The sequence below is a fragment of the Lolium rigidum genome, chromosome 6 (genome assembly GCF_022539505.1).
Source record: "Lolium rigidum isolate FL_2022 chromosome 6, APGP_CSIRO_Lrig_0.1, whole genome shotgun sequence".
Classification (NCBI taxonomy): domain Eukaryota; kingdom Viridiplantae; phylum Streptophyta; class Magnoliopsida; order Poales; family Poaceae; genus Lolium; species Lolium rigidum.
Window position 1 is genome coordinate 323,564,183 of NC_061513.1, and position 20,466 is coordinate 323,584,648.

The 20,466-nt window shown below is 46.7% G+C and overlaps 1 long non-coding RNA gene across 1 annotated transcript; it reads right to left on the minus strand.

Moving 5' to 3' along the window:
• Nucleotides 1–25: 25 nt before the first annotated feature.
• LOC124660621 lies at nt 26–1,526 on the minus strand. Its single transcript, XR_006989914.1, has 2 exons — nt 560–1,526; nt 26–442 (listed from the first exon to the last, which is right to left on the minus strand). It is a non-coding gene; the product is annotated as an uncharacterized LOC124660621 (long non-coding RNA).
• Between the last annotated feature and the right edge of the window lie 18,940 nt (nt 1,527–20,466).

Sequence of the window (20,466 nt, forward strand, 5' to 3'; positions counted from 1 at the left end):
GCTAAAATCTCAGTTTACGTAAGGAGACAAAAATAAATCTTCAGCGCTAATTAACTAAGCACTCTATTGTGTTTAAAAAAAACTAAGCACTCTATTATTACAACAAAAAAATCCAACAAATAACCGCTAATTAATATATCCCGTAGCCTAGCCATTCATTCTTAAACTTTTCCGTAGATCAAGACCAGATCTGGATTGTCCTCCAAAACAAAAGTTTGACAAAGGACACCACGACATCAGCTAATACAGGGCAATCAACACAAGTATCTGCGCGTTTGCCTGAGCCTGCGTGCGAGATCTTCCCCGCCGGGATATGTATTCCTCAAGCCTACATTGCTGAATCTCATCACAAACTGCTACTTTACTTTCTTCATATTCTTTCAGTAGTACCTGGAGCTTGAGAATTTCATCAGAATTCAGGTGTGCAACCTCACTCATCTAGCTGCAAACGAAGAAAATCTCTTGATATAGTTGCCGTGTACAGATAACTCTGAATATACTCATGGCGATATGGCATGAAGCTTTGAGATACAGCATCAGCAAATAATACTGGATCAACCTTTTCAACAGATGAATCCAATTCTGCAGTGACAGCTTCCTCTACTGCATTTGTTTTACTTGTGCCTACATCTTCTTGAACAGCATCTTTGGCCATTCCATCAGCTTCCCCGTGAGTGTCTCCTCGTCCAGGAATCTCATGTGAAGCTTCAGTCTTCCATCTCCGAAAAAGTAAGAAGGAATAAAGTGTATCAAAAGAAGAACTGATCTCTGTTTAGAACTCAAAGTAATATAGAACAACTGCAGATTAATCGGGAGGAATTTACCAGTAGAAGAACGACTGGCGTTGGAGCTGTTTCACTCGACGTAAAAGTCCACACGGAGGCGGTAGCACCAAGCGTGCATCGACTGGCAGCCACCGCTCGGCCCTGCATCTCTCCCGTGCGGCTAGGAAGACGCGAACCAGAGCCTCCATAGCTCGAGACGCCCAGGCGAAGCGAGGGGCAGACCACCTCCTTGCGCGCCGGCGTCGTCCGCGCCGGAGCTGGGTTTGCCGCGACTATGGCCGTCGATGGTTAAGATGGTGGGGTGGCAAACGAGCGAGATGGGGTGGGCGGAGTCACCATCGGCTGGTTCGAGCGGTAGAGAAGGTCGACCGGCCTAGCCAGAGGAGGAGCGGAGGTCGATCGCCCGAGCACCCCACGACCCGGAATCGAACCTGCTGGACGAACGGCTGCAGCCGCTGCTACTACCGGCCGCCAAGACATATGCTCGACCGGCGGAGCTCAGCATGGGCAAACGAGGGCACGACGGCTGGAGTATAGGAGGGTCGGGGGAGCAAGACGGCCACGCGCAGCGGAGCCAGAGCTTGGCGTGTAGCGGACAAGGATGCGGCGGCTGCGAGGGGAGGAAGTCGGGGGAGGCGGCGACCTCGTACAGGAGAGGCGGGCGAGGGTGTGGCGGCCGCGCGCGGCGCTCTAGCAGCCATGGAGCTGTCTGCGAAGGGAGCAAGAGGAACGGAGCTAGAAGATAACTACTCTGCTTCTTAGCATGTGCGTGCGCGGAGCTAGATAAAGTTGGGAATTTCCCACCGCTCAGTTTCATGGGCCCACCATGTGCGCGTGTCGAGAGGCTACGTTTCCCATCTCACAGAAAAACGAACGACGTTAGACACGTGTAGATCGCTGAATGCGTGCGTAGCTACCCATCTGTACACCGAGCTTCATTCGTACGTGAAATATTTACACTGCATGGGTTGGCAACTTCTTCTATGATTCATCTTAATCAGTGCCATGCATACCTTCAGCACCTAATTTATGTATTGTTGGAGATTTGTTTATTTTGCTCCTAGCCTTTTATCAATGTAGAATTGCATTGTGAATGTCCAATACTCGATTACAACCTGGTTAAAGTATCTGTGCAAGGCACATATGAAAATCGTTGTAACATATCTGGAAAGGGGAAGAGATATATCTATATATACCTTGCGTTCTTTTTCTTACCAATTAGTTGTTCTACATCGCCATCGGTATGGTGCTTGCTTTCTAGAGCCCCTTCCACATTTAGTATGAAGCAACAGTGATGCGCCTATTTTATAATGTACTAGATAGTAATTGTTACCAATTTGATGGAACAGTATTCAAGAGAGTTCAAATTTTATTTTCATTTTAATTTATGTGCGCTCTTTATAATATTGTTGTTATTTTTAATTTCCATCTGATCGCGTGCCTATGGTATGATGAAGGTATTATGTTGGCATTCCAAAGGCATTGCAAGTGGATGGGAAGAACAAGAAATATGGGAAAAGATGTGAAGGGTATTTTGATATATGGGTTATGCACTCATGATGTATGCCCATGTGGTTTACTATGTCAGAGGAAAATATATGATACCGCATGCGTCCATGAGAAGGTTCAGTGCCACTATATCGTTGATATTGATGGTACTTCTTGTAGAAAAAGTATGCAAATGGCACACCATTTCCTACTTAGTTTTTGTATTTGCTCAAGCCCATTCTCTAGATGCGTTATGTTGGTATGATTTCTGTTAAAAAAAACATGTGTAATTTCAAACTATGGATCTTTCTATGAATATTTGAGCAATGTGCTTCTGTTCAGTGTGATTACTTTGCTCATGTTCCTGCTTTCTCTGAGTGACTAATTTTAGACACATGATCTTTCTATAGATATTTGAGATGTGTGGTGTTAAAGTTTTTCCTTTTCTTGGGCTTTCCCATCATCATTGGAATGTTATATTTTTTCCTAAGTTAAATAGATTGAAAAAGGGCATGGGACATTCCTGTATTGATACTACATAAGCATAGTGATCAGTCATACATGCCAGGAAAGAAGGCACCCTAGGAGGTATCATATCTTTTAGATAGGATTTTTTTTCTTCCTTTGATTCATAATAAGCTATGCTCGAAAGTTCTAACCTTTACACTCATGGGTAGTAATATTTACATTTGAATGCAACAAAGAATTATCAGTTTAGCATCTGTTGTTAGCCTTGCTATCAATTTAGTGTTTTTTGTTAGCCTCACGGGATGCACTGACCAAGTTAATTAAAATTCTGGTAACACTTCGGTTATTGGCTTGACTGAAATAGTCTGGGCACATGCCAAAAATAATAATGAATGGCAGTAATAGGTGCCACTAATTAAAATTCTGCCAATACTTGGGTTATTGGCTCCATTGAAATAGTCAAGGCATATGCTATTGAGCTACGTAAAGCGGTCATTTTGAAATCATGGTGCTCCTGAAGCTCCAGTACAGATCAAGTCCAGCAAACATCTGAAAACAGAAGGTACATTTTTTAACGAATCTCATAAGTTAGAAGTTAGTATATAACCTTTCTATTTGCTGAAGTCAAATGAATTGATTAGTTGTGTTGAGCATTTATGTCGAAGTAACTGGTTAATTTGGTCTAATAAGTAGTAAATGAGGGTATGGCTTAGTTAAAAACATTCTACACTAAAACCTCAGGAGTAAGGTGACATTGTTCTGAAATATGTTTCTTATCTATACACAACACCGGTCTTTTAGCATTTACGGTAGCATTTGAAAGGGCGACCAAATTACAATACGTTATATGTCATATGATAGTTAATGTAAGAATTTTGTTGTAAGCTCTATGCTAACTGACTATGGTACCATTTCAGGGAGATATTTAATGTTACTGATTAGAGCTCTGACAATATGTTGAGCGAGTTCTTCAAGTAGAGGTTCTGAACTTGATCAGGAGGAAAGGAACCTGAAGTTGATATATTTAGATGGTTGCATATGGCAGATCCAATGCTTAGATGCATGAAAGTAACTTGTCGTGTCCAGTTTTCTACTTGGGTGGAGGCGAGGAGCCGCCTGAGGATTCCCAAAGTGGATGAATTCTGACAACTGGAGACTTGAACTACCTATATTGGTAGATGACCTAGCGGTTTCTGCTTGGCATTCTATTATAGTGGTTTAGCATGAAAATATGAAGCTTTCATACACTTCGCATAATAAGTTTGTGTTGTGATGGGTATACATTTCTCAGTAGGTATCTGGATGAGTTATATCTAAGTTGTGTAGGACTTGATGTGGTCTTTTTGCTTAGAATTTGGATGCATCGTATTCCAAAATTACCTTCTAGGATATTGTTACCATTTAAAAAATTATGAGGCCCTGTTATTGTCATTACCTATTGTTGACACTTGTGAGGTCTGAGATGTTCCTCAAAATATTTAATTTACCATTTTGCAATCAAGTTAGAGAAACCTGAAGGATATAAAAGATGATGAGCCGGCTATATTCTTACCATTTAGACGAAAAGATGTATCACAAATTCTGTCAGTCTGTTGTTATTTCTTTTATTTAGTCATAACATGAGAATCCTTATTGTCTTTCTGTTAGTCGGAATGAGAAACCTCTTGTGGTATCAAAGAAAATGGTTGTCATTTACAATTCCTTTTGTGAAGTTCAATTCATACTAGAAGGGTTGTGAGAATGAATGCCCAGGCAAACAAATGGAGACAAAACAAACAAAATCCAGGTTTTGCAACAGTATTCGGGAGAAGTTGATGTGAAGTCTAGAACATATTGCCAGTATCTACGATTCATTTCTACACGGATTGCTCAGTACTTGCTTCTACGACAACGAGGACTAACATCTTCTCAGCTCCAGGCCATTGGAAGAAGAGGCAAGCCAGCCCTTCCTTCAATAGATGGCATCTCTCACTTCAATGAAACGAACTAAAAAGGCATATTGGCTCTACACGTGCAACACTGAAATTATCGATGTATCATGTGAGTGACGGAGAAGGCGAGAGTGGCTAAAGTAGAATCCTTGCATAGAGATAGGACTTGGTGGATCGTGCATCGTCCAAATTAGCAATCCTACTATCTTTCTTTATGTTCTCGGGCTGTGAATGTATCATTTATCCGATTTCGTTATCAATCGCTTTGTAGCTTATTATTTGACCAGGAAAATTTACATTCCTTTTCTCAAATTAGGTGGAAAAAGACTCAAAATAAAATTAAGTGATAGCCAGCAGACACACCATTTACTGCATTCTGCTTTTATTATTTCCCTTCACGACTCCACACATTCTCCCTCCTATAACTTTGTTTAATATTCTCTTTAAAAGACTATACACTGACACACAAATACACTCACTCGCTAATAAACTCCTCATTCAGCCAACACCCTTCTTCTTCTACCCATGAATCTATCTAGGACTAATCCGTATCACAACACTCTTTCCACGGTGATGAAGCCGACCGAGACAAATCATAGTCAAATACATCATGTATCTATCTGTCATCACTCCCCTTTTATCCTTTTCCAGTGCCACTGTACTGCTTTCTCGATTCTCTTACCTAATTTTACACTTGCAGGGGTACCAGATGCAGATCAATACCAAGAAGAATAAGTATGCGATTACGCCAACCCAAGCAAAAATGGCTAAGAAGCTGAATACAATTGGAGTCTGCCTGGTTTTCCACCATTGAAGAGACCCACCAACAAAAAACGTCCTAACGGATCTGCCGCCAAGGGCAAAAAGAACAAGCATGCACAAGAGCCCGAAGAAGATAAGTTGGCACTGGATCTTCAGCGAACACATCACCGGTGATTTTGCAAAAAAAAAAAAAAAAACCTCCGCAATACAGTTGGAGGCACAGGACATGTGAGACTGGTAGATTAGAGAAATCATATATTTATTGAACAACGATGGGATGAATTGGCAGAAGAAAACGACATTGCAGAAGGTGACACTCTATTCTTCACTTACACCTTGGATTCATCAATGAAGGTGGCCATATTTGAGAGCAATGGTTCCGAAAAATATACCCGAGCACATTGAGGAATACAACACCTAGATACCAGACCAAGAACAATTTTTTTTTTTTGCGAATTACCTAGAACAACTTTTGATTCCTACCACTGTGAACCTTGTCACTGCATGTAATCTATATTTATGAACTTACAAGTACCGGTGGGTCGATCATGTTGTTATGCAACTATTTATCTATGACACATAAGTAGAATTTCTGAATTATGCCTGCTCTTTGTTAGATTATAATTCATGTCACCTGGTGTATATACAATCAACACATCCATATTTCACATTTACTCGAACTTGCCAAATATGCCCCACTATCTATTTTCGCCATTAAATTACAATCCGAACAACATTAGAGCCATCACAACCAATCATGTCACATGTTATGAAAAGGAGCGACCTCTTCTCGGCTCTCGTTCGTTCCAAAGCCGCCGCCTCAACCCTAGCCACCTCCACTTCATCCTCCTCCATAGATTGGTTCCCCCTCCTCCGGCCGGCTTCGCCGGCATCGGGAGGAGTGGGGAACCCGATCTATGCGTGGAGTTTAGAATAAAAGTATTGTTTGCATTAGATTATGTTAGGATTTTGGTAGTCGTCTTCTTGTTGGTTTCCCCTCAATGGAGATGGCATCGTCTGCAATAAGTGATCTTCGGCCTTTCGTTCGGCGACGAGATCTTCTTACCGGCGTCAATGGTGGTGTTGAACAATCACAATTTTTTAGGTATGGGCCTTCGGATCTTGCTTCGCTAGATCGATTTTGGATCTTTTGTCGTTGTTGCCGTGAGGAGGATTATCCTCGCAGTTGTTATCCCGGCTGCTACGTCCTCGACAATGGTGATTCGTACTCTCGGCTCTCCATCAACGACGACAAAGCTAGTCGGTTATTATTCCCTGACATACTGGTGTTGGTACTCTTGCCGATGTTGTATGACTGCTTTAATGGTTGCGTGCGTGCACGCAGCCTTGGCATTGCGGCTCAAAAAATTATGGGAGAACTTTCGTCGGTATCTACAGATCTATGGTTCGTTATCTATCTCTCGGCTGCCTTCGAAGAGTACAAGATTGTGTTCTGGAAGAAGAAAGAAATTGAAGACCTCGAAGATTTGCTACTATCTTTTAGACTTTATTTTGTAATCGTTGGAGTCAGTTCATGTATCTCTACCATGTACTATTTGTTGCTATGAATATATGTGGTACTGATTGTCAAAAAAAAAATCATGTCACATGTTATGATCATAATATAATTATTACCGGCATAATACAGCGCAGGCGCGGCGTGCCGCCGCGCCAGTTCATGCTAGTACAAGTAAAGAAACTTGGTGTTGTCAATCCAGCAAGCATCCCTTAGAGCATCTCCACTGGCGGGCGCCCCTAATAGTCGGCAGCAGAGGCACCAACACTGTTGTATGGAGGGGCGTCGGCACAACATCCTCTATTTGGGAAGCTGCTCCCACACCGGGGCGCCCCATATGACATCCCCGATAGATGATTTGAATTAAAAGCACAAACAAAAGCATAAAAATTCGAATAAATCTTCGAATTTAAAGTTTGAGCCAACACACAGCCACCAAATTCAAATAGGTTTTTGAATATGAAGTTTGGGCCAACATATAGTCACCGAATCGTCGTCTCTGGCTTCAAAAAACAACTCCGGCTTCTGAGCCAACTGATCAGATGAACGGGGTCATGGGCGGCTCAACCTCGACGACTTCCTCATCGTCGGCGAACCCCGGTGGCAGTTCCGTCGCTGCAACAGGATCAACGATTGCCGGGGGAGGCATGAACGTCGACGGTGCCGATGGAGACATGAGAGGGTGCCGGGGGAGACGCCGACGCAGCTCGCGCCGCCAGCACCTCTTGGCCGATGCGCTCGTGGTACATCTCGTGCCACGCCCGCGCCAACATGTCCATCTTTTCCATATCGGCCATCAAGATCTTGGATTCTTGAGACATCTTGGCCCTCATCGGGGAAGAGGTGGCGGGGAAGGTACTTGCCGTCTGTCACGTGGTCGTCGGTGCATCCCGGGCGGCGCAGGTCAGGCGACGAGTTCAGGTCGATGGGGAAGCAAAAGGCACTGCTGCCCCTCGGCGCCAAATCCGGCAAGAACGGCGCGTTGGGGTCGAAGGTCATGTCGTTGTCTGGGTACTCGGGGGAGTAGCTGACGCGGCCGTCCATCTGCGACAGCCGCATCTGTGAGAGCGACGACACCTCCGCGTAGTACCTCGCATAGTACCCTGGCGACGACGGTGAGCTCGAGAAGTTGCGGCCGGCGGGCTGCTGGCTCCATTCGGGCTGGTCGCCGCCCAAGCTGAGGCACACTTCCGCAGCAGCCACCGCTTTCGCTTTGTCGTCAGCGGCGATGCAGCGCCTTTTGCGATCGGCTGTCACAAAGGAGCAGCGATGTTTCTCCTCCTCCCACTCTTCGTGCGACATGTTCGTCGGCTTCTCCTTCGGTGTCACGGTGAGCGGATTCGCTGCCTTCGCCGGAGCCTTTTCCTTCGGCGGCATGGCGGTGGCGAGGGTTTTTCGGGTTGGAGGCTGGATGGGAGATGGAGCGGCGGGCGGGAGAAATGAGCGGCGGAAGGGACGGGGTTTTGGTGGAAAACATATATAATTTTGGGATGTGTCGTTGACAGGTGGCTCCCACGCCAAAAAAAAATCGCCTCGTGAGACGTCGGCGCGCCCGATTCGCGCCCTTCGCGTAGGGACCGTCACGGGGTTGCCGGCGCTTCTATTGGGCTCGAAAAAACGCTGACGCTATTTAAGGCGCGCCGGTATGAGCACATTTTCATTGCCGGTCACCAAAACGCTACCGGGGCCGCTATGAAACGGGCCGATGGAGATGCTCTAAAATCACTGGAGCATTGGGGATCACGTTCGTGCCCATGATTTTGCATGCACACATTTCATGATCATGTACACCCTTTTCTAGCAGACACGCATGATCACGATGGCACGGCAATAACGGCTTGAAACCAATATATAGTGGAATTTTCTATAAATAACTTTTCAATTTCCAATCCGCAAAATTCGAGCTAAATCATGTGACAACTCGACCCGCTCGTAGTGCTCACACTATAGCACATGTACTCCACGCATGTTGATGATCGAGTGCAAGCATGCCACCAATAAACCAAGTCGATCGCTAGTTAATTACTACTCCTCTAGTTTTAAAATAAATGTGTCAGTTTTCTTAGATATATATAGGTATTTAGGTAAACTTACGATACCCACTTTAAAATGGTGGTATCTTTCTAAAAAATAACGAAGAACGATAAAGGAATACGCAGCGGAGACACGAGATTTAATGTGGAAAACCCCTTCCAACACAGAAGGGGAAAAAAACCACGGGCGCCAGCCAGCAAAACTTCACTATATCGGGAGGTGTTTACAAACGCCGTGGGTTATCTTATAATCTGATAAATCCTAGCCGGCGGCTTACAAGATGTATATATAGGCGGTGCCAACGATCCGTACCGTACCGTACCGCGGGGGGCGGGCCGAAGCGTAGCGGAGTCAGAAGTTAGCCTCCCTTTAGTATATGAATTTGGATCACAATACAACAAACTCCACCTTGAGACAAATTCCATCTTGTAGTATGAACTTCAATAATCTCCTGAACAAACAAAGGAAAAACACTTGCTGGCGCCAACAGCCACTTGGGCTAAACAGTTATACCAACCAAGCTCGAGCAAAGTTCAAACTTGGAAACAAGAATTGGCTTTGTCATCATATCAGCAGGATTATCATGAGTACTTATCTTGCATACCTTCAGTTTACCTTGAGCAACAATGTCGCGAACATAATGGTACTTGATATCAATGTGCTTTGTTCTCTCATGGAACATTTGATCTTTAGTAAGGTATATTACACTTTGACTATCAGAAAATAAGTTAATGCAAGAATCATCTCCACAAAGCTCAGCATACAAACCTTTCAACCAAACAGACTCTTTGCAAGCTTCATTAATTGTTATATATTCTGTTTCGGTTGTAGATTGGGCAACAACAGATTGTAACGTTGCCTTCCAACTCACAGCACATCCACCAACAGTGAACACATAACCTGTGAGGGATCTTCTCTTATCCAAATCGGCAGCAAAATCTGAATCCACATAGCCTACAAGTCCCTCACCGGTCTTGCCAAACTTCAAGCAAGCTTTGGATGTGTCATGAAGGTACCTGAAAATCCACTGAACAACTTTCCAATGTTCTTTACCAGGATCAGCCAGGTATCGACTGACCAAACTCATAGCATATGATAAATCAGGACGAGAACAAACCATGACATACATCAAGGAACCAACAGCACTAGAATATGGAACTTGAGACATGTACTCAATATCTTCATCAGTAGTAGGACATTGCAATGCTGACAATTTGAAGTGAGAAGCAATTGGTGTACTAACAGACTTTGCATCATGCATATTAAAACGATGAAGAACTTTCTGAATGTAATTTTGCTGACTAAGAAATAACACACTAGATTTTTTGTCTCTTGTAATTTCCATACCTAGTATTTTCTTAGCAGCACCAAGATCCTTCATCTCAAACTCACTATTTAACTGTGACTTTAAAGTAGTGATCTCTTTCTTGCTCTTGGCAGCAATCAACATATCATCAACATATAATAGCAAGTATATTGGTGATCCATTAACAAACTTGATATAAACACAACTATCATACTTAGATCTCTTAAACTCATGTGTAAGCATAAATGAATCAAACCTTTTGTACCACTGTCTTGGAGACTGTTTCAGACCATAAAGGGACCTCTTCAACTTGCAAACAAGATCCTCCTTACCAGACACAACAAAACCTTCAGGTTGGTCCATGTATATCTCCTCCTCAAGCTCACCATGCAGAAAGGCAGTCTTTACATCTAGCTGCTCAAGCTCAAGATCATGCATAGCCACAATACCAAAGAATCCACGAATGAAACTATGCTTCACAACCGGAGAGAATACATCATTATAATCAATACCTGGAATTTGGCTGAAACATTTTGCTACTAACCTTGCCTTAAACCTCGGAGGCTCATTAGGAGACAATCCTTCCTTTCTTTTAAATATTCACTTACAACGGACAACCTTCTTTTGTTTAGGCAAGGGCACAACATCCCATGTGTCATTCTTGTCAAGCGATTGCATCTCCTCTTGCATAGCAGAAATCCACTTCACGCGGTCAACGGATGCAACGACATCAGTATATGTAGCAGGTTCAGTATCATGCTCCACCTGTTCAGCACAACTCAAAGCATGATGAACAAGATTACATTCTTCAATTAAACGAGGACGTGGACCTTTGTTACGCCTCGGTCTATCAGCAGCAATGGAACTATTTGTTTCCTGCAAAACAGGTGGTGAGTGTTGAACAACAGTGTTATCATTTTCAGCAACATCATTTTCTTTCTCCTCCACGTGCTCCACCTGCACGCTGATCCTCTGTTGCTCATCATCAGAATTATCAGAAAAATCAACAATATCAGTAACATCTGTAGATGAACTCTTATAAAACATGACAACCTCATTAAAGACTACATTCCTGTTATGCAAAACTTTCTTAGTTTCAGGATTCCATAACTTGTAAGCCTTAACTCTGATACCACTTGTTATAAAAGCGACAAGCAAATAACAAAGAACGATAAAGGAATACGCAGTGGAGACACGAGATTTAACGTGGAAACCCCCTTCCAACACAGAAGGGGAAAAAACCACGGGCGCCAGCCAGCAAAACTTCACTATATCGGGAGGTGTGTACAAACGCCGTGGGTTATCTTATAATCTGATAAACCCTAGCCGGCGGCTTACAAGATGTATATATAGGCGGTGCCAACGATCCGTACCATACCGCGGGGGCGGGCCGAAGCGTAGCGGAGTCAGAAGTTAGCCTCCCTTTAGTATATGAATTTGGATCACAATACAACAGGCACACTAGGGGCGGGGTGTCCATCCACATTATCTCACCATTCGTTCTTGTGTAACGCTGGACCACTACCAGAAACTTGGCTTTTACGATTGATCGGTTGGCTTGACTACGATATGTTTGGATATATGCATGGCTAATAAGTTACGGAATTGATGTAGCGGCGAAGGGTTCGAAAAAAATGAAACATATTTTTCATGCCTTTCATCACATGTCTCAAAATTTTCCTAGAGCATCTCTAGCATCGCAATTTCCATTACGGGCTACCCAACCTGCGCCGGGAAGCCCCAATTTAAGGCAGATACGTGGGTTCGGATGGGGTAAACCCGCATCCTCGCCTCCTCCAGCGCTGCACTCCGCCAAATCAAGCTCCTTGTTGGCCACGATTTTTAAATCGTCATCGCCACTGCACTCCCCTCCACCTGCTCCACCTCCGGTACCGATGACGCAACCCAATTTAGCTTGTGGCGACTGGATTAACGCGGCAAGCTGCCGCAACTCCGTGTCGGCAATGCCTCGTTGAGCGCTCTCCGCTCGCATCTCCGAGCAAGCACGCCGGCGCGGCGCGCTAACCCGCCGCAATCAGCGCTCCCCCGAATGGAATGGCGTTCTTCCACGCGTGCATGACGGCGAGGTGGGGCTGTTTGTTGGAAATATGACATAGAGACAATAATGATATAGTTTTTATCATATCTTCTTGTTCAGGATAAATGTTTATACTCTATGCTAGAATTGTATTAAGCCGAAATATTAATGGAAAACTTCAAACATAACTTCAAACGGAGGCCGAGCTACACGTAGCCCTTTATTTTTCAAACACACGGAATTTGTATTTTAAAATTTAAAAAAATTTGAATCAAAATTCTAGGGATATCCAATGATGTATACTACAATGGTGCAAAATCTCAATACAAACTACTTTATATTCTAGGCTACACAAAAATGACAAATTCTGACAAATTTTATAGTGAATAGTACACATTTCAAGATTACTAATTTTGTCGGATTTTTTCTATTTCGTGTTGCCTAGAATACAAATCAGTTTGCATTGAGATTTTGCACCATTGTAGCATACATCATTGGCTACCTCTAGGATTTTGTTTCAGATTTTTTTTGAAATCTTAAAATACGAATTTTGTATCTTTGAAAATAAAGAGCTACATGTACCTTGGCCTCCAAAAAACCATACTCTTACATTAATCCGCTACTAGACTAGTCCATTGGTTAATGATGGTTAAGATTTTCTAACCATAGACATATGTTGTTAACAACGGGGTCATGTTATCAGGAGAATGACATGATGGACAAGACCTAACTAAGCAAAGCAATACGATTGTATCAATGTTTCATGGTTGTAGCTTTCCAAATGTCAAATATACTAATCCTTAGACCATGAGATTATGCTACTCCCTAGTACCGGAAAAATAATTTGAGGGCATCAAACGTCACTTTTTGAATTGTGTGATCATAAAGGTGTCTTTGGGTATCTCAAAAAATACTTGTTGGGTGGTATGTATCAAGAGTGGGATTTGTATATCCGTGTAACAGATAGATATACTCAGGGCCAACTAAGGTAATGCACATTCTATAACGCTTGAAAGCACTTAACTAATGAGTTAGCCACAAGTGAATGATGTATTATGGTATGAGTAAGAGTACTTACTAGAAACGAGATTGAAGTAGGTATGGTGATACCGATGATCGAATCTCGGGCAAGTAAAATATCGCGAGACAAAGAGTATGAATATGAGATTATTTGAATCATTGACATTGTAGTTCAACTGATAAAGATCTTTGTTAAGTGTGTGGGAATCATTATGTACACCTAGGGCCCACTATTGATTATTGATTGGATAGGTGTCTTGATCATGTCCACAAATTCTCGACCTCGTAGGATCACACACTTAACGCTCAACATCTCTACGATAGTTATGGGATATTATAAATGGTGAGACCGAATATTGTTCGGACTCCGGGATGGGATCAGGGACATCATAAGGAGCTTCAGAATGGTACGAAGATTAAGATTCTGTTGCCTGCCAAAACCCACCGGCGGGCAGCGACTGGCAACAGGTAGAGCCGGGAGGCTCCCAGGACTGCTGGTGGGCCCTGGTCCCTCGGGCGACGGCCCGTAGTGCTCTGGCACACGTCCTGACGGTCGAAAGGGCGTGCCACCTGACCTATACCTGGTCAGGAAGGTGCTGGATTGCTTCAATTAGTTTCCTGCATGGTAGACACGTAAACATTAAACGAGCCTCGATCGGCTCTCAGGTTACCCTATGAATCGGCTCAAAGAGCCGATCAACCCATGGTTCATAATGGATATGCAATAACATATGGTTTCTGCTTTACCAAAGCTAAGCTAAATCGATCTACGACAGTTTAGGGTTTTCACCGCATAACCGGAACATCCTACACGTAGTTGAGCCTGGCAGATACGAAAGATAATAGCAAACTTGTCGTCGTGGTGAACGGACAGATGCCATGGGATGGCTTATCTTGGGGCCGAATGGACGCTAGAGGATTCGGGGGAGGGTTTGTGACTAGATGGACGAACTTCCGGATGCTTTCCTCAAGGACTTGGCCAAGGCCAGAGGTAGAAGAAGAAAGACACAAGGATGAACTCGCTCTAGATCACCATGTTCATTGATCTCAAGACAGGTTACAGGTTTTTCTCTCTTCTGTGTATCGCGCGTATGAAAGAAGCTGCCCCCTCTCCTTATATAGGGGAGAGGGTGGCTTACAGAACAAGAAACCCTAATGGGATCTTTGACTAGACAAACTACTTTACAAAGATACTTTATAAAGCTACTTTAATCACGAGATGACGCGGGGTCTTCTTTAAACATGAAGGATGACGTCCTCCGGCTTCTTTGACCGTCATCCTCTTCTTTGTCTTCAAGCCTTCGTTTAAAGCTACTTTGCTTAGCTCATCCTTGTCCTTTAGCTCCTGACGGAATCTTTGACCAGTCAGCCGACATGCCCTTCCTTCCGGTGCGCCGGTATCTTTCCTTCCTGGTTCCGGTATACCCCTCTTGGGGATACCGGCTTAGCCTTACTTAGCTAAACTCTATCTTCTTATTCCGGTACGAACATTAAACCGGTATCTTGAGAGGCGAGACCATCCGGTATGGCATACCTTTGGCATACCGGGGGTCATCCCCCCAACATTAGTCCCCGAAGCTGGTATAGTCTGGCGGATTCTATCCAACAGACCATGCCAGGTTTTCGTATCTTTGGATACCGGTTTAACTTTCTCAGCTCTTGGCTCGAATCCGGCATCTTTGCCCTGATTCATATTTTCTCTGCTCGCAAGGCATTCTCCGGCATCTTGATTTCCGGTATCTTAGTCATTAAGTCTCTCCTCGACGAGGTCGAGAATATATCGGGTTCCGTGCCTGTCAGAGACATGCGCACTGTGACTGTCGCGACAGTGTCAGTTGTCACTTCGTATTGACCCTCGCGCGCCCATTTAATGCACCGCTGCAGATCCCACTCACCGCTTCGCATCCCGTGTGCGCCTCCGTGTGGCCTTCTCTTTTTCGCGTGTACCTCTATGCCACGTGGCGACCAGCGACGCGAACCGTCGCGGGCCGCGAGGCGAAGCGCGTAGGCCCAGCGGTTTGCGGCCCACTTTCTCTCTCCTTTATAAGCTCAACTGTCCCTTCTTCTTCCTCTTCTTCGCATTCCCCTACCTTCGCGCATAGTGCTCCTCGCCTCTGCGCTCTCGCCGTTCTTCGTCTGCCGCTGCTTGCCTGAATTCCTCCGCCCGGCGAACTCGCGCCGCGTCTCCGCCGGACCTCGTCGTGCGGAGAGCTGCTGCAGTGTCTTCTTCAAGCGCGCTGCATTCCTGCCTCTTCTTCACCTTCACCGCCTCGCCGTCGGCAGAGCTCGTCGGCGACCGCAGGTCCGTTCCTTCGCCGGAGAAAGTCTCCCTCAACGACCGCGACGCTCGAGGTCAGTTCTAATCTTGCTTTGCTCGCCATTTGCTCGCTTTTCAGATCTGGGGTCTACGGTATTCTTATTTCTTCCTTTTTCTTTGATTTTTCTCTTACTCGTAGATCTTCACGCGGGGTCCAAGCGTGGGATTTCTGTTTCTTTCGCCTTCCATCCAATGTCTGACGAGGAATCTTCCTCCGCATCTTCCTCTTCTTCTTCCGCTAGACATAGCAAACAATCTTCCGGTGAATCTACATCTTCAGATTCGATGAAGACAAATTCCGGCAACCAGCAGGAATCCGGTAGCCAGCAAGGTTCCGGTAGTCACCAAGATTCCGGTAGCCACCAAGACTCCGGTAGCCACTTAGAACCCGGTAGCTCTAGCCAAGCATCCGGCAGCCACCTTGAAACGAATAACTCTGGTGAAGCTTCGAGTAGCTCTAGCCAATCATCTGGCGAAGAGCCTTCCCCAATCACCCGCGGAGCCTGGATGGGCTCCAATGTCACTAAGTACGAGATCGACTGGTTATACCGGTCTCGCAGGATTCCGGAAGGAGTCACTTGCCGGATTCCTGATGATGAAATAGTACCGGAACCCCAGGACGGCGAACGCGTTGTTTTTCTTGCTCACTTTGAGCGCGGCTTTGGCCTTCCTCCTTCCTCTTTTTTCCTGGACCTTCTAGATTTCTACAAGCTCCAACCTCACCATCTTCCTGGCAACTCCATCTTTTATCTTTCTTGCTACACCACCTTCATGGAGGCCTACATCGGCATTCGTCCCACTCGTGAGACGTTTGCCCGCTTCTTTGCTCTTCGGATTAACTCCGTTCAGGGCGTAGATATTCCTGCACCCAAACCTCCCGTGCAATGCGGGTCTTGCATCATCAGCTCCCGTCAAGGGAGCCCCTTTTTTAAGTTTTCCGGCCTCGAGTCTTGCCGATGTTGGCAAGGAACATTTTTCTATGTGAAGAACAACGGCGCCACAGATCTCATTTGTCTGCCTCCTTTTGACCCGGCGCCGCCCGCGAAGACCAACTGGGGCTACAACCCGAAGGAGTCTCACAACGAGACCAACCGGATTATACGCTTCATGAAGCAGAAGATGAAGGACACCGGCATCTGCTCCGATGATATCGTCCGCACTTTTATCTCGCGCCGGGTGCTTCCTCTGAAGCGCCGTGCGCATAGGATGAGCGAGATGTACGGCCCTGGCGATCCTACCAAAATCACAGGCCTTCCCCTTAGCAAAAAGGACGTCGTTCTCAAGGCTAAGCAGATTTGCCAAACTGCTATGCCCTTTAACTGGGAATGGGGCTTCCTTCCCTTCAGCACTACTAACCCTCCAACCCAAGAAGTAAGGGATTATACGATTGGGGTTGTTTTTTGCCAGTGATTTTTGCTTTTGCTTATCTTCTTTTTCATGTTTCAGGCCAAGGACCGCTTCCCCCTTATTGAAGCCGAGCGGCGAGGAGTTTGCCGGAAGCGCGCCCTCGACTCCATCGACCCAGATCCCTACATTTTCTGGAAGGATCTGAAAATGGGCAAGACCCCGGCATCTCGCCTGGGCCGGTCTCCGCCGAAGCCAACCGGGTCCTCTGATGACCTGGTCATGCTTGAGGTATTTTCTTTTCCGGTTTCTTTTACCTTTCCATTATCGTTTTCCTCCGAACTGCTTCTTAGCCTCATTCAATTTACAGATCCACGAGCACGTGCCGCCCCTGCACGCTGAGGCCGGCTCTGAGTTTGTGGACAAGCTCATGGCCCAGGGTCAAAAGAACAAGCGGCCGTCATCTGACGATGGCTCCAGCCAGGCCCCTCCCTCCAAGCGCTTCCGGACTGAGCCCTTGGGGGAGAAGAAAGTGGGCATGCGCCGCTACGGGCGCAAGCAGATGCCAACCGCTTCCGGGTAAGTTTTTCATTCTCTGACTCGTCTCTTTTTTGCTAAGTTCTTTTTCCGGTTGCTTTCTTCCAACCATCTTTCTTTCTTTTTCTTAGCCCTGCGCTCAAGCTTGGCCCAAGGCCGTCAGAATCTGAGGGTTCCGCAAGGACCTCAACTCCTCCTCCTCACTCAAGCCCGGCACCACCTGGTGCCGATACCTCTTGCCTCCCTTTCGGGGGGCACAACAAGTTCGGGGCGTGCGGCCCCTTCATCATCAGATCACCGCACGGAGGAGGATCTTTCCTTCTTCCCAGAGAACCAAGACACCGGCACCAGCAACATCGGTGCCGGAGAAGAAAATGTTGCCGGGCAGGCGGAGCCTCCAGCTCCTCCTGTCCTTGAGAAAAAGACAACTTCCGCGCCGGAGTCCTCCGCGCCGGAAGGTTCCAACCCGGGTGGTGCGCCTACCGCTCCCCCTTCTCCACGGACCATCCTCATGCCGCCGCCAAGCGCTCCTAGCGCCCAGCCTTCCGGGGCCGCTTCAGCCGCGCCACCGCCCAGGACTTCTAGGCTCACCAAGGGGAAAGCGACGGCTCCCGGCGCCTCTTCTGCCGGCCAGCAGCCCCTGGTGCTGCATGTCTCCAAGGCCGCCCAGAATACTGTCACCAAGGCCACCGGTCTTCTTGGCCGTATTACGATTTTAAGCGCGAGGGCCGGGATCCGGGGCATCTACGCCCTATGCCCAGAAGTGGAACGCCGCGGACATAACTCCGGCGACCCGCGGCTTGGGCAAGGACAGGTTGCCGGCACCTGATCCCGTTGGGAACCGGTCTTCCGAGGAGCACTTCACGCGGCTTCGCTGCGCCGTGAAAGAGCTGGACAGTGCGTGGTATGACGCCACGAACAATCTGATGGTACGCTTTACTAACTTTTCTCAATTGTTACCGGTTTCCTTCTTTTCCGGGTTTGTCCTATCTTTTAGTTTTATGCCGGTTTCTTTCCTGTCTATCTTCCCAGTCCCCGAGTTTTGTGGTGAGAGCGCAGCTTTCAGGACAAAACTTGAACTTTGAAAACTTAGCGCGAAACCGGCACCGCCGATCCCGAGCTTCGGGTTAAGAACTCGTTCTTAGCGCGAAACTTATCTCGAACGCGCGAAACCGGCACTGCTGCCCGGTCCGAGTTTCGGGTTAAGAACTCTGTTCTTAGCGCGAAGCTTACCTTAGAACGCGCGAAACCGGCACTGCCAGTCCCCGAGTTTCGGGTTAAGAACTCTGTTCTTAGCGCGAAACTTTACTAACCTTTTTTTTTTTTTTTTTTTTTGCTTTGAACAGCTCACGGCTGACGCTCGGAAGACCCTCTTTGAGGAGCTCTTATGGGAGCATCGGGAGCTTGTTGAGGCACACGACAAGTGCCAAGGTAAGCTTTTGTTCTGCCGGCATCTTTCTTACCGGAACCTTTTTTCCTTCTAACACTTGTAATTTCTGCTTGACAGTGATCCCAGAAGCTTCCATTGATGCTCTCAAAGAGCAGCTCGCCAACGCCCAACGTACAACTTTGTTTTTTCCTTCGCTAACTTGTCTTTACTTTGAATTTTACCAACACCTTCTTGTTTACACCTTCCTTTCCGGGTTGCGGTGGAGAAGGAGCAGCTCATTAAACAAGCATCAGGAGGAGCTGAGCGCCCAGAAGACCAGCTACCAGGAGCTTAAGTCCCAGCTTATCCAGCTAGGTCTTGACCATGCCAAGGTTCTCGAAACCGCTGAAGCTGAAGCAGCGGCCAAGATGAACGAGGCTCTGGAGGAGGCCAGCAACTCCACCGTGGTGTTGCAAGCTGAGCTGGAGGAGCTGGCCAAGGCCCGGAAGGCTGCCGAGGAGAAGGTCGCGCGGTTGGAGGAGGAGCACAAGGAATGCAACCAACTGATCCTTCAAACTGACGCCCTTGCCCATCGTGAGTTCTTTGACTATCGCATACAAGCCATTTTTCCTCCGACCCCATTTTCTTTTCGCTATCTTTTCTTCCGGTCTCTTTGTCTTCCGGAGTCTTTTTCTTCCGGATTCTTTTCCTTAGCCTTTTTTCTTTGCACAGGCCTCTTTCCGGACTCCCAGACGCATGCTGTCAAGAAGGTCAACGCGCGCCGCACTACCCAGGGCCAGGCGAATCTTGCCGTGCCGTGGACGCCCCATGACCACCTGGTCGCGCTTAACGCGCGGGTGTCTCACATGCGCGCAATTGATCGCAACTTGTCTGACATCCCTGATGTAGCTTCCCAGCTCTTCAGGACCCTTTGGCCTGGCGAGGTGGTGCCGGACACTTTCTCTCTTATCAGCGATCGCCTCAAGGGCGCCGGCAGGAGGATCCGCGAATGGCAGTGCTCCGCTGCCCGCGCTGGAGCAGACTCTGTCCTCCGCGTCGCTTGTTCCTGGTACCCGGAGCTCGACCTGGATGCCCTCACCGGAGTGCGCGAAGGCGCGGAAACCGATCTGGACCCGATCCTTACCGCCAAGCGGCAGGATCACGCGTACCGCATCGCGGAGTACGCCGAAATGCGCACCTTCATTCCTCCCCCTCACGGCGTCCAAGATTATCTTGACGAGGAGGAAGATGAAGCCGAGGAGGAGCCTCTTGACGATGCTGGTGCTGGCGACGCTCCTCCGGAAGCTCCTGCTGCTTGAATATCTACCTTAAGATTTACCTGTCATGCTGCTTAGCCCTGCGTGGCTCAAAACAATGTTCTGTTAAATTCTGCCCCGGTATGCCGGGGCTTATGATGTAAAACTTTAAGTCCGCTTATGGTTGACGTACAACCTTTTGTGCCGGTAAGTTATACCGGTAGCTAATTATCTTAAATTTGCCTTAGCGTTTTTGCGTTTGGTTCTGCTTTTATCTGCACTTGCAAAGATTTCC